The 12,210-nt window shown below is 40.3% G+C and overlaps 1 long non-coding RNA gene across 1 annotated transcript; it reads right to left on the bottom strand.

The window, feature by feature from the left end:
- Window positions 1–4,617: 4,617 nt before the first annotated feature.
- LOC143294268 (uncharacterized) lies at window positions 4,618–12,089 on the bottom strand. Its single transcript, XR_013056880.1, has 4 exons — window positions 12,004–12,089; window positions 10,984–11,038; window positions 9,986–10,087; window positions 4,618–4,766 (listed from the first exon to the last, which is right to left on the bottom strand). It is a non-coding gene; the product is annotated as an uncharacterized LOC143294268 (long non-coding RNA).
- Window positions 12,090–12,210: the final 121 nt, after the last annotated feature.

The raw sequence follows: 12,210 nt of genomic DNA on the forward strand, positions 1-12,210 counted from the left end.
TTTTGTTTTATTATATCTCAATTATTCTTTTATTTTGGCGGTAAATGAGACGTTGCCATCGCTTCAAGCCCACCGCAACACATGGCAGAATTCTAGATCTGCACTAATGAACCAGCCTACAATGGGCTGAAATGATCGATTCAATTTTTCTTTTATGTTCATTCCAGTTAATTCAGTGGCCACTTTAGAATATTTATGTTCAGTATGGTGTAGTTAGTATCACTGTATGTGTTCTGTCCAGAATTTGTATTTCTTTTGTTTAGTAGGCCTAAGTCAGTGGGAAGCGGTTTTTAGAATTTTCGAATTATGGAACATATATCAACGAAATAAACTGTTAATGATTTGGAAATACGGCTTAGTTTGGGAGACTTACAACCTGTTATTGGTACGACTGTGAAGGGTTTTTTTCAAACTTTGTTTAAGCCAAATTTTGTATTGGCAAAGTGTTTCCAGCGCATCCTTCAAATCTCATCCAAAACTCACCTTTTCCCTCAGCAAAAAGTTAAATTGTGGCAGGTCCACTTCCTTTGCATTAGCTGTGCTTGACTACATGTGTGTACATATGTGTACATAACTACATGCATGTATATGAATGTCTATCGTGTGTGCATGTGTTCATGTAAGTTTGTGCCTGCCTATGTGTGCATATGTGTTTGGGTAGCTGTTACATACACATGTATGTTAAAATGTATGTATGCATTGTGTGTGTGTGTGTGTGTGTGTGTGTGTGTGTAGTCACATTTTTGTGTGTGTATGTAACATTGATGTAATGTTTTATGTTAACAAAAGCGTTTTTGTAAAGCACCCAGAGCAGAGTTTTGGATAGTGTGCTATATAAGTATCCATTGTTATTATTGTATATGTTTATTATTATTATATATGTTTGTTTCAGTATGAACTCAGTCTGACAATAGTTCAGATCAGTGTGACAGTCGAGAAAAAAAGGGCTGTTTTTTTCGTTTTTTCCGAATGCTCCAGACCAGCAATAAGCTTTTGTTTATCAGTCGGCTTCCATAGCTGACTTTGATGCACTGGTGACTCAAACACAGGAGTGCATTGCTGGCCTAAAGGACTGGATGACTCTCAACAAGCTGCAATTAAATGATGATAAGACTGAATTTATGATAACCTGTCCAAAGAAGTTTCGTCAACATCCTTCCTTTCCTGACTCTGTTCTGATCAATAGCACACCTGTTTCACTTTCTCCCTCTGTTCGCAGTCTTGGTGTAATCCTGGACCAGTCTCTTTCCTTCCAACAGCACATTTCGAATATCTGTAAAGTTGCCTATTTGGAACTGCGTAGAATCAGCTCTATCCGCCACTATCTCTCAACCGATGCAACCAAGACACTTGTATGCTCTCTGGTTCTCTCAAGATTGGATTACTGCAACTCTCTTTTGGCCGGCCTTCCCAAATACCTGTTAGACAGACTCCAAAGAATTCAGAATAACGCTGCCAGACTCATTTGCAGAGCTTCTAAATTTGACCATGTTTCTCCTCTCCTTCAGTCTCTCCACTGGTTGCCTGTTTCTGATCGAATAGACTATAAGCTATCCACTCTGACCTTTTCTGCAGTCAACGGATCTGGCCCCAAATATCTTTCTGAACTCATCCATATCTATACCCCGTCTCGCCAGCTCCGTTCTTCCTCTGATACTCGACTTCTCAGGATACCTCACGTCAGAAGTAAGACCTATGGACACAGATCGTTTTCTTTTCAATCGCCAAAGACGTGGAACAAGCTCCCTGATAACCTCCGTCATTCTGATTCCCTCGCATCTTTTAAATCTCGTCTCAAAACTCACCTTTTCCCTCAGCAATAAGTTCAATTGTGGCAGGTCCACAACTACATGCATGTATATGAATGTGTATTGTGTGTGCGTGTGTCTATGTAAGTTTGTGCCTGCCTATGTGTGCGTATGTGTTAGGGTAGCTGTTAGATACACATGTATGTTAAAATGTATGTATGCAGTGTGTGTGTGTGTGTGCGTGCGCGCGCGCGCGCGCGCGTGTGTGTGTGTGTGTGGTCACATTTTGGTGTGTGTATGTAACATAGATATAATGTTTTATGTTATCAAAAGCGTTTTTGTAAAGCACCTAGAGCAGATTTCTGGATAGTGTGCTATATAAGTATCCATTATTATTATTATCATTCAGGTTAATTAGAACAGCCAACAGAACTTTGAAACTCATCAGAATATCTTGAAGAGTCTTTTTGCTATATGTGTGAAGACAATACTTACATACAGCCCCAACCACCCAAAATGAGTCTGTAATTCACCCCAGCAAAAAATATGGATCATTTTGTTGTAATTATATGTGTGGGTGAGGTCATGTGTGATACAATGTGGTGACTGTGTATTTGTGAGCACTGTGTGTGTATGTGTGATGTGTGCCACACCCTAACGCTCGTTTCAGCTTTGATTTCCCCTCCACTTCCATGTCTGTGATATGTTCCTGTTTGGGGAGTCTGCAGATTCACTGGGAACTGTTGGAATGATGTGATGACAGTCTTCACCTCCAAGTGGAATCACACTCAGTCCAGCTTAGCAACAACTGTTGTTGGAATGATGTGATGACAGTGTTCACTTCTGAGTGGAATCACACTCAGTCCAGCTCAGCGACAACTGTTGTTGGAATGATGTGGCGACAGTGTTCACTTCTGAGTGGAATCACACTCAGTCTAGCTTAGCAACTTAACAACTGTCATCCAAGCTGACTCAGTAGATGGTGGTGTGTCTGGGTATGATGTATATGATGAATTTGGGAGGAGTGGTTTGAGGGCAATGCCATTGAAACAGCATGGGCAGTGGTGCAGAAAAACATAATCTGCATTCTTTAAGGATTCTTAAATGTGTACCTTCACAGAGTTTATCAAAGTGTGTCTTTTACAATGAAGCCAGGTCTCTAAGTTACGCCTTGGTCTTTATCTTTATTTTCTTCAGTCCATTCATTGTTGTTGCTTGTTTGCTGGTCTCTTTTATCCTACACTGTTTTTCCAGTGGGGAGTGAGCACAGGATACTGACCTCACCTGGACAGTTGAGAATTTGAACCCACTTTATGAGAATGAGCACAGAGACCAAGAGTACACACATTAATTCTATTCTCTATTCTAGAGAATGAGATGGGATATGGAAACACATAAATACCCAGCATGCATTATCACTAAGAACAAAAATCTGGTATTGATGTAAAAAAAAAAAAATCATGTACCGGTAATTTCACATAAGTATCCAGTAAACATGAAAGATGTACACTTTACTCTACCAAGGTCAGATATGATATCAGACCTTTTGCAGATTTTGTTTACACTTGAAATCCAACTATTTAATGAAGTGAATAATTTTGTGCCATAAAGATAATGAATACTTCACATCTAAATTGCACGAAAGTGTACAGCAAAACGTTTGGAGTAGTTTTGATGAAGCTGTGGTTTCATTATCATAGAAAATTGTCCTGTAATTTAATCTGGCAATGATCCGTTAATCAAGGCTTGATCATGCAAGTCAATATCATATGCCAGCAAGTGGTATATGCCAGTAAGTGGTATGGAAGAAATAAAAAAAATCTTATTGTATAGCTTTCTCATCAAAGTATCATGAGAATGTCACAGATAAATCTTTTGATGCTGTGGATTCTTTTACATGGCTGCCTGAAAAAAGAGGGCGCTAGCCAGCAGGACAAAGGGGAGGTTACCTACTTCCGGGAGATTATCGGCTGTAGTACTTTAGTTTTCTCCGCACAGGCGGATAGTAGTTTGCACAGGACAGGAATGTCAGACCCTTGCCGGAGTCTGCACTAGTTGGGTCACGGTTAAGTATGTGTAATTAAATCCTATTTGTATGTGATTTCCCTATCCAATTTTTTCTTTCTTTCAATTTTTCTTTGTTTAAACAACACTTTGCCTCTCATAAATTTAGTGAATGATTTTGTACAGCAACTATAGTAACAAAACATTGTGATGTGGTGTTAACATCATGGACTGATGACAGGAAACAGAAGATAGTCTTCAAACTTCACACAGGGGTATCCATGTGTAATTAATGGCACCTTGCTGACTGCTGCCCACAACTAAGTGTAGTATTCTATTGACTCATTGCAGAACTGAGACCGCACAGTAACTGTTCACATGATTCACTTCACAGATACCCTTTTTTTTTAGCACTGCTCCATTTGCTGACCAACAATGCAAGTGTCTATCTTGGGTCTCACTGACACTGGGAGACAACAATCAATCCAGTTATTTCAGTTGATCTCATTTAACATCAACACTGTGTAACAATTTTATCATGTGATTTATCTGTTTGTCTTGTAAATCCTGTACTATCAGACTTTCTTTTCTGCAGTTAAAAACAATTCTTCTACTAAAAAAAAAAAAAAATCTGAACTATTATAAACAAACAAAATTGTAAAACGCACAACATACACATACACACAGACATATACACAGGAATTTTGCATAATCGCATAGCTGTATTACCACTTTTCAGTGCCGCAAAAACAAAAAACAAACAAACAAACAAAAAGTACTGTAAACATTCAAATAAAACAAATGAAGAAGACATTCAAGATCAACATCCAGTCACATTTATTTCAAACTTATTCACTTTTGTAAAAAAAAAAAAAAAAAAGAAAAAAAAGAAAAGAAAAGAAAAGAAAAAAAAAGAAGAAGAGAAAGCATTCACTATGTTATCAAAAATAGTGGACCGCTAACAGCATCATGATTTGACCACGCCACACTCCTTGCCCAGAGCGTCCATCTCAACTGAAAAAAGAACAAAGATACACATTTTAATGTTATCTTATCATTATTGACATGTAAAGAATACTATTAGTAGAACATAACAAATATCAGTTTGCAGATGATTTCAAATATGACATAAAGAACTGCAATGGGTATACTTACAGTGCACAGGTACACAGTGTCAACAACAAAACACTGGCCTTACCAATTCTTCAACCCTCCATAAATCCATATAACATGTGAACATATGTAACGCAAAGGCCTAATGGATTTGCTTATTTTTTCCTCATCCCTTACATAATATCTAAAGCAAACATGCTACGATATGAAATATTTCATCACCAGTTCAGCAGTTGTTATTGTCAGAGTGAATTCCATTACCTGTGGCAAGGCTATTTCTAATTCGATAGCGGGGCGACCATCCTCAAGTTCAGTGGGTCCTCAGGTGGCGGATATAGAGATGGCCCCTAAATATAAGGGTTAGCTGCGAAATAAACTAGATCCTTGCCTAGACGAATAAGCAGTCCCAGACCAACTAGCAGTGTTCCTACCAGGATGGGGTGGAGTGACGCGTGGCACTGTCATCCCTAAGAAATGCCCCATGTGTCCTAAGACGGGTTCATCACGCGGGTAGGAGGTGTGTTTAAACCTCTAGTCCCCTGTGCTCCCAGGGTAGGTCCTTAAACAGGAGCTTCCCAGCTATGGGCTGAATACAAAGACCTCAACGGTGGAGCAGGTGGAAGAGGAAACTCCTAATTTCTCAATGGCTGCAACGGCAGATGTTGGCACCCACCTGAAGTCCCTTGTACATATGTGGATAAAGGATGGACAGAGAGGGTTCAATAGTCCTGTAAGGCCACCTCTCTAGAGAAGACAAACTTGATCAAAATCACTCAGCCTGCCGAAGATGGAGTGTGTCAGCTACGGCGCAGTTCTGGGTCTGATTAGGACACACACGCAACATCGATCATGGTCATGCAGACTACTTTAACGTCATGGCGTCGTTCCTATCAGCGACAACTGGACAGGAACAGAGCCAGGCCCTTAGCCTCAAGAGGGTCCACCCAAGCGATCGGTGCCTCTGCTAACTCGATGGTCAGGGGAAGACAGAGTAGAGCGTCTGACCTAAAATAGTAAAAAAAACAGCCAACCAACATCAACCTCAGGGTGGCCCAATGGAATGCAGAGGGACAAAAGAACAAGAAACCAGAACTGCAGGAATTTCTTCGTCAACACAGAATAGATGTTGTCTGCATTCAAGAAACACATCTGAAAGAACCTCAGAGACTCTTCATCAGAGGCTACAAGGCCTTCAGACAAGACCGAGAGGACAGACACGAAGGAGGAATCATCACACTAGTAAAGAACCCCACACCTGCAGTAGAAATTCTGCGGTCTGGAAAGGAAGAACTGGAACACCATACCACCAAGCTTCTCCTACCTAGTGGAGACCTCTTCCTCACCAACTGCTACAACCCTCCTGTCTCCAGTCTTGGGGTGCACAAAGTGAAGCTTGAGGAATCAAGGCACCTTGTGACTGGAGACTTCAACAGCCACTCCCCAAACATGTTACTCAAGAGCATGGAAAACAACGTCAACACCAGATCTCGCAATGGCCACAGAAGACATCCACAAATTCACCTCCAATGACGTCAGTTCCCAGTTAGAAGGCAGCAACCATCTGCCAGTCATTCTCAACATCTCTAGCTTGGGATGCACTAGACACACCATGGCTCCAAGCTGGAACTTCAAATGAGCCAACTGGACCTTATTTGAAGAGAAAATGGACAACCTCTGCCAAAACATTAGTGAAGAAAACCATCCCAACAAGAATGTCCAACACTTCACTGAAGCCATGTTACAGGCTGCAAAGAAATCCATACCTAGGGGCAAGCGAAAACAGTACAGGCCCTACTGAACACCCTTCAGCAGCTCCACTCAGATCTGAATGCAGCAAGGGACACAATGGGAAAAGAACCCCATAACAGAGAACATCCAAAAACACAACACACTCAAGGATACCTTAAACAACACAAAAAAGGAGATACAGAAAAGTTATAAAGAAAAGTTATAACGAAAAGACCAGCAGCCTCAACATGGATAAAGACACCAGCAAACTCTGGACCCTCACCAAAGTCCTAAATGATGACACAATCCCCACTCAAAGCCAAACTGTACTGGAAGAAGAAGTCCAGCACTTCAGTGGAAAGAAAGCTGTAAATATTTTGGCAGATTTTTACAAAGAACAAAGCAAAACCACTGTCTCCAACACCAAACTTCAGGAAGTATGTACAAAGATCAAGGAGAAATTGAAACAACACACTCCTGCAGAGCCCATGACATCAGCCTTCACGATCACAGCACTAAATGCAGCCATCATGAAACTCAAGTGCAAGAAGGCTCCTGGAAAAGATGGAATTATCAACGATATGATCAAACACCTGGGGCATACAGCTAGAGAAAAACTCCTTCAGATCATAAATCAATCATGGAACATGGGGAAACTTCCAGACCAATGGAGAGAAGCAGTCATCATCCCCATCAGAAAGAAACAGAAAGACAAGACAAAGAAATCTAGCTACTGGCCAATTAGCCTACTCAGCTGCCTGGGCAAGGTGACGGAAAGAACAGTAAACACAAGGCTGCTGAAACACCTGGAAAAGAACCATCTCCTCAGCAATACCCAGTCAGCTTACAGAAAGAACAGAAGCACAGAAGATCAACTGTTGTACCTTGCTCAGGATACTGAAAACGCTTTCCAAGAGAAGAAGATACTGGCCGTCTTTGTCAATTTGGCCAAAGCTTTTGACAAGGTCTGGAGAGAAGGACTGCTCCTGAAGTTGCTGAACAAGAAAGTGGAAGGGAAAATGTGCAGCTGGATACACAACTTCCTGCAGTACCGCACAGCACAAGAGAAACTGGAAGGCAAAACAAGTCACCGCATCACTCTCCAGCAAGGTGTGCCTCAAGGAGTCATTTCCCCAACACTTCATCATCTTCATTTACGATATCGCAGAGAAGCTAACTAAGCATGTCTCCAGAGCCCTCCACGCTGATGATTTTGCTGCTTGGAATGCTGCGGAACATCTGAGCACTGCAAGCTACAGGATGCAGGCAGCACTAGACCATCTAGGACAATGGGCATCTGACTGAGGGTGTTGAAATGGAAGAGTACTGAAACAGGATGACACTCCCACCTACCTTAGAGTGAAACTGGACAAATGACTAACATGGAATCCCCACCTCAAAGAAACAGAGAAGAAAGCTACAATGAAACTTACTGTCATGAAGAAATTAGCTGGAACATCATGGGGTGCTGACAGTACCATCCTGAAGAAAGTTTATGTGGGCACAGTCAGACCCACAGTAGAATACCGCAGCTCAGCTTGGTCCACAGCATCCAAAACAAACACCAAATGCCTGAACAAAGTGCAGAATGCGGGCCTATGGCTGATCACTGGAGGAATGAAGACAACCCCGATCCAGGCAATGAAGAACTACACAAACATCCAGCCCTTGAAAGAATGACAGGAAGAGAAGATCTACATTCACAGTGAGAAGCTGTTGTGCATGCCAGACCACCCTGTGCACTCCAGCATCAAGAACCCCACCAAGAACAGGATTAAAAGACAGAGTTTTAACCATCTCTCAAAATCCCTCCACCAGAAAAATGCAGACTTGCTACCTACAGTCCAGGAAGAAGTGGAATTGCTGCCCGTTTTTGAGGAGCTAGGCATCTCCCTGGAAGGTGTCTTGATCATCACAAACTAGCCAGGAATAGAAAGGAAGGAAAGCCAAGCTCCATATGTCATGAAGGCTGTGGCAGAACAGATGACTGATGAAAATTACCATCCCAGTGAGTGGATACATGTCTTTACTGATGATTCCTCAGACAGAGCAGTAAAAAATGGAGGAGCAGGAGTTTTCATCCAACACACAAATGGAAAACTCTCACAAGAAACATTTCCCACTTGAAAAATCTCCGCCAACTACAGAGCAGAAACAAGCGTTGAATCAACCAGACCACCACCCAAGATCATTGTTTTCACTGATTGCAAATCTGTGCAAGAAGCGCTGCAAAACAATGTGACCAACAGCAAGTGTCTCTACAGAAGACCCTAAATGACTTTTCACAATTGTCTACCATCACACTGCAATGGATTCCATCCCACTGCCAGGTCACTGGGAATGAAAAAGCTGACGCTCTGTCAAAAGTGGGAAGCAAAAACCATCATCCACAGCCAGTACCAAAGGAAGAGCAGGCCAGACGCTGACAAAGGAACATATGCAATCCACTAACTCCAGCGACATCAGCAAGCAATCCTTTTCAGACTTTGTACAGGCTACTGCAGGCTTTTGAGTCATCTGAGCCGAATGAAAATATCCCGCACCGATGATTGTCCCTGTGGCAAAGGTACACAAACCCAAAAACATATTTTCCAACACTGCCCCACTTATGAGGATCTATGACGCCAGTTCTGGCCCGAGGGAGTAGAGCTACAGGCACAGCTTTGGGGTGACCGGACTGACTTGGAGAAAACTGGGCTTCGTCAGGGTGACAAAGCTTCAAGTCTGACGCATCCCAACAATATCGAATGCTGAAGAAGAAGAAGAAGAATTCCATTGTGTTTGGCAAGTTTTGCTCGATATTCTTTTTGACAGGCCAATTCGATCTGATTTACATTACCAGTAATTCTGTGTCTAGACTGATGTTCTGTGATGTTATACCTAATATAATCTGAGCTAGAGGTTTGTTCCTAAGTGCAGCCAAATGACATATTACAGGGTTGTTTTTTTTATTTTTGTTATTTGTCTTTTTTGTGTGGTCTTTTGTGTGTTTTTTGTTTGTTTGTTTTGGGGGGGGGGGTTAGGGTGTTTGCTGCATGCTGCTTATTTTTTGGCTGTCAGATTTAAAGGAAAAGAGGAATGCTGGGTCTGTTCTGCCTTTGTATCATGAAATGTCTTGCTATTAGTGATGTCAGATTTTGCTTTGCTACAATCCATTGTTCTGTCAAACTCTAAGGCATCAGAATTTTTATGTATCATATTATGAAATTATCACAGATTATTAATTACATTGTGTGAGTATTTTTACTCTTTATTATTTAGCTTTACACACACACACACTCACACAAACACATACACCACAGCAACATATACACAAACATTAGCTCCTAATTTAGATGATTATTTGGACTCTCTCTCTCTATAAAAATACTTTTTTTAAAAAGATAACTTACTCTGAGATGCCCTGTCCTTTTCAGCCTTCAGCCTGGCATCACGGGCCGCCCTCAGTTTGTTTTCATGTTCTTGGATCACCTCCTCCTTTTTCGTCAAAGAGCCTGGAGAATAAATAATGTTTTTGTAATAATAACAATAATAATAATAATAATAACAGGACATTTATCAGTGCTTTCCTCATTGCACAAAGTGCTTTACAATCCACACAGACACGCATACGAAACACACTCAGTCCTCAACTCACAATTATGCACATGTATACTTATTTTTTTATATACTGTACATTACAGTACTACATCAAGCTTTCATATGCTAACCATTCATTTCAATATGTGCCATGTTTTTGATAGAATAAAAATGCACGTCTAAAATCAGCTAACCATTCATTTCATGATAACCAATTTTTGTTTTCCACCAGTTTTGTAACTCAATGACTGGTCACAACCCTCATCATTTGGATATTTTTTTGTTCTGTGTGTGCAGTTATATGTGTGTACTGTCTTTACAATTTTCAACCTGCCACCTCACACATCAAAGAAGAGAACAGAAGAATGAGCATGTGGGATCACATTACCTACCAAACATTGACAAAGCAACACAACAAAGAAAGTCTTAATACAAACACATAACACAAGACAAACATTTTGCACCTGAGTAAGAATCTTACAGCTTTAGTAACCAGAGAAAGTCTCATGAGCAGACAAACCAAGCAAAAACTCACCCAGACCTCCATACAGATCATGTTTTTATAATTTTAAGGTAAAATAATGTTTGTTCTTAAAATTTGATCAGTAATGTTGCACTGATTAAGCAATATACATTATATAGTTATTAACACAAGGTATTTTCTAACCTTGACATCTATACTCAATCACAGATAGAGAAAAATGTAATAACTTTTGGGGGTGAGAAAAGAGTCAAGAAACAGAGTCAAGATGAGGGAAAAACACAGAGAGAAAGAAAGATGCACAGAAGGTCGGATAGCAACAGTACTTACGAAGACGGTAAGATCCATAAAGGAACCCTGAGATGAGTGCTGCATATCGCCCAAACTGAAAGCAGAGAACCAAACAGGAGTTACTTGAAAGAAGCAAATCAACTGAGCTCTTGCATGTATTATATTTCAGGTATTATCAATCTAATGATATTGTTTTCCACTGAACATAAAAAATCAACATTAAACATCAAATACTAAAACTAAAATCAAGTTATTAAGTTGTGAAGGATCCACCAGACACAATGTTTGATGACACCAAGCTATAATACACATGATACAGTACTCATGCTTCCAAAAGAAATATCAAGTTCTTGCTGTATCTCTTGGTATGTTATTCTGGCACTGTCCTTGATCAATGCCTTTAACATGGTTATAACTTACATTGTCCTCTGTAAATGCTGTTACTGGACACTCAGTACAGCTTTACTGGACAGTCAGTACAGCTGTCATTTTCAAATGTCAGTCTTAGGAGCTGAAAGTCTCTGTACTACCTGAGAACTGTGGCCCTTGATGGAGATGGTTTCTCTAAAAACAATGACAAACTCAAACGATCATTTTCATAATCATCGAACAAAAATCATGTCTGCTCTGTTCAAAAACGGCTTGAGATTATTGAGAAGCACAGTCAGCCTGACTGGACATTGTGCCTTGCAGTACAAATAATGAAATATGTGTGAATGCTAAGACGAAAGTGGCAAGACATAATTTCTTTCATAACTTCATAAGATGCATCAATTTTGTTACTGAGTAATTATTCTTGAATGGGAGATGGTTAATATATATATTAAAAAAAAAATCCAACTGAATACTGCACATAAAAAATATTTGTTGGTGTGCAAATTGTTTAGCGACTCGAAGTCACTCAAATCAGTCGTGTAGGACGTCTGCTACTGTGCGGCAATGACATAAGTTTTTGTTAAGTAAGAACTAATAATCATTGCTCTATATGTCAAGTGGTGAAAAAACAATTAAATCAGGACATACAAAGTACAGTTATTAAGGGCGGTCACAAAGTATTACCCGGATAAATGCAGAAACTTGTTTGGGTGCTCCTAAGGTCGCCATGATTGTTTGCAGAGGTCAATGGTGTGTCAAAAAACGAAGACTGGGAATGGAAAAATATGGAATCAATTTTTTAACCCCACAAAATAAGCCAACTATTAAGAATAAGAACAAATAGAAAATATTCATTGGCAAAATAGTAGCTGTTTACAGTTAAACCAAAAA

Source organism: Babylonia areolata, chromosome 19 (genome assembly GCF_041734735.1).
Source record: "Babylonia areolata isolate BAREFJ2019XMU chromosome 19, ASM4173473v1, whole genome shotgun sequence".
In the NCBI taxonomy this organism is placed as follows: Eukaryota; Metazoa; Mollusca; class Gastropoda; order Neogastropoda; family Buccinidae; genus Babylonia; species Babylonia areolata.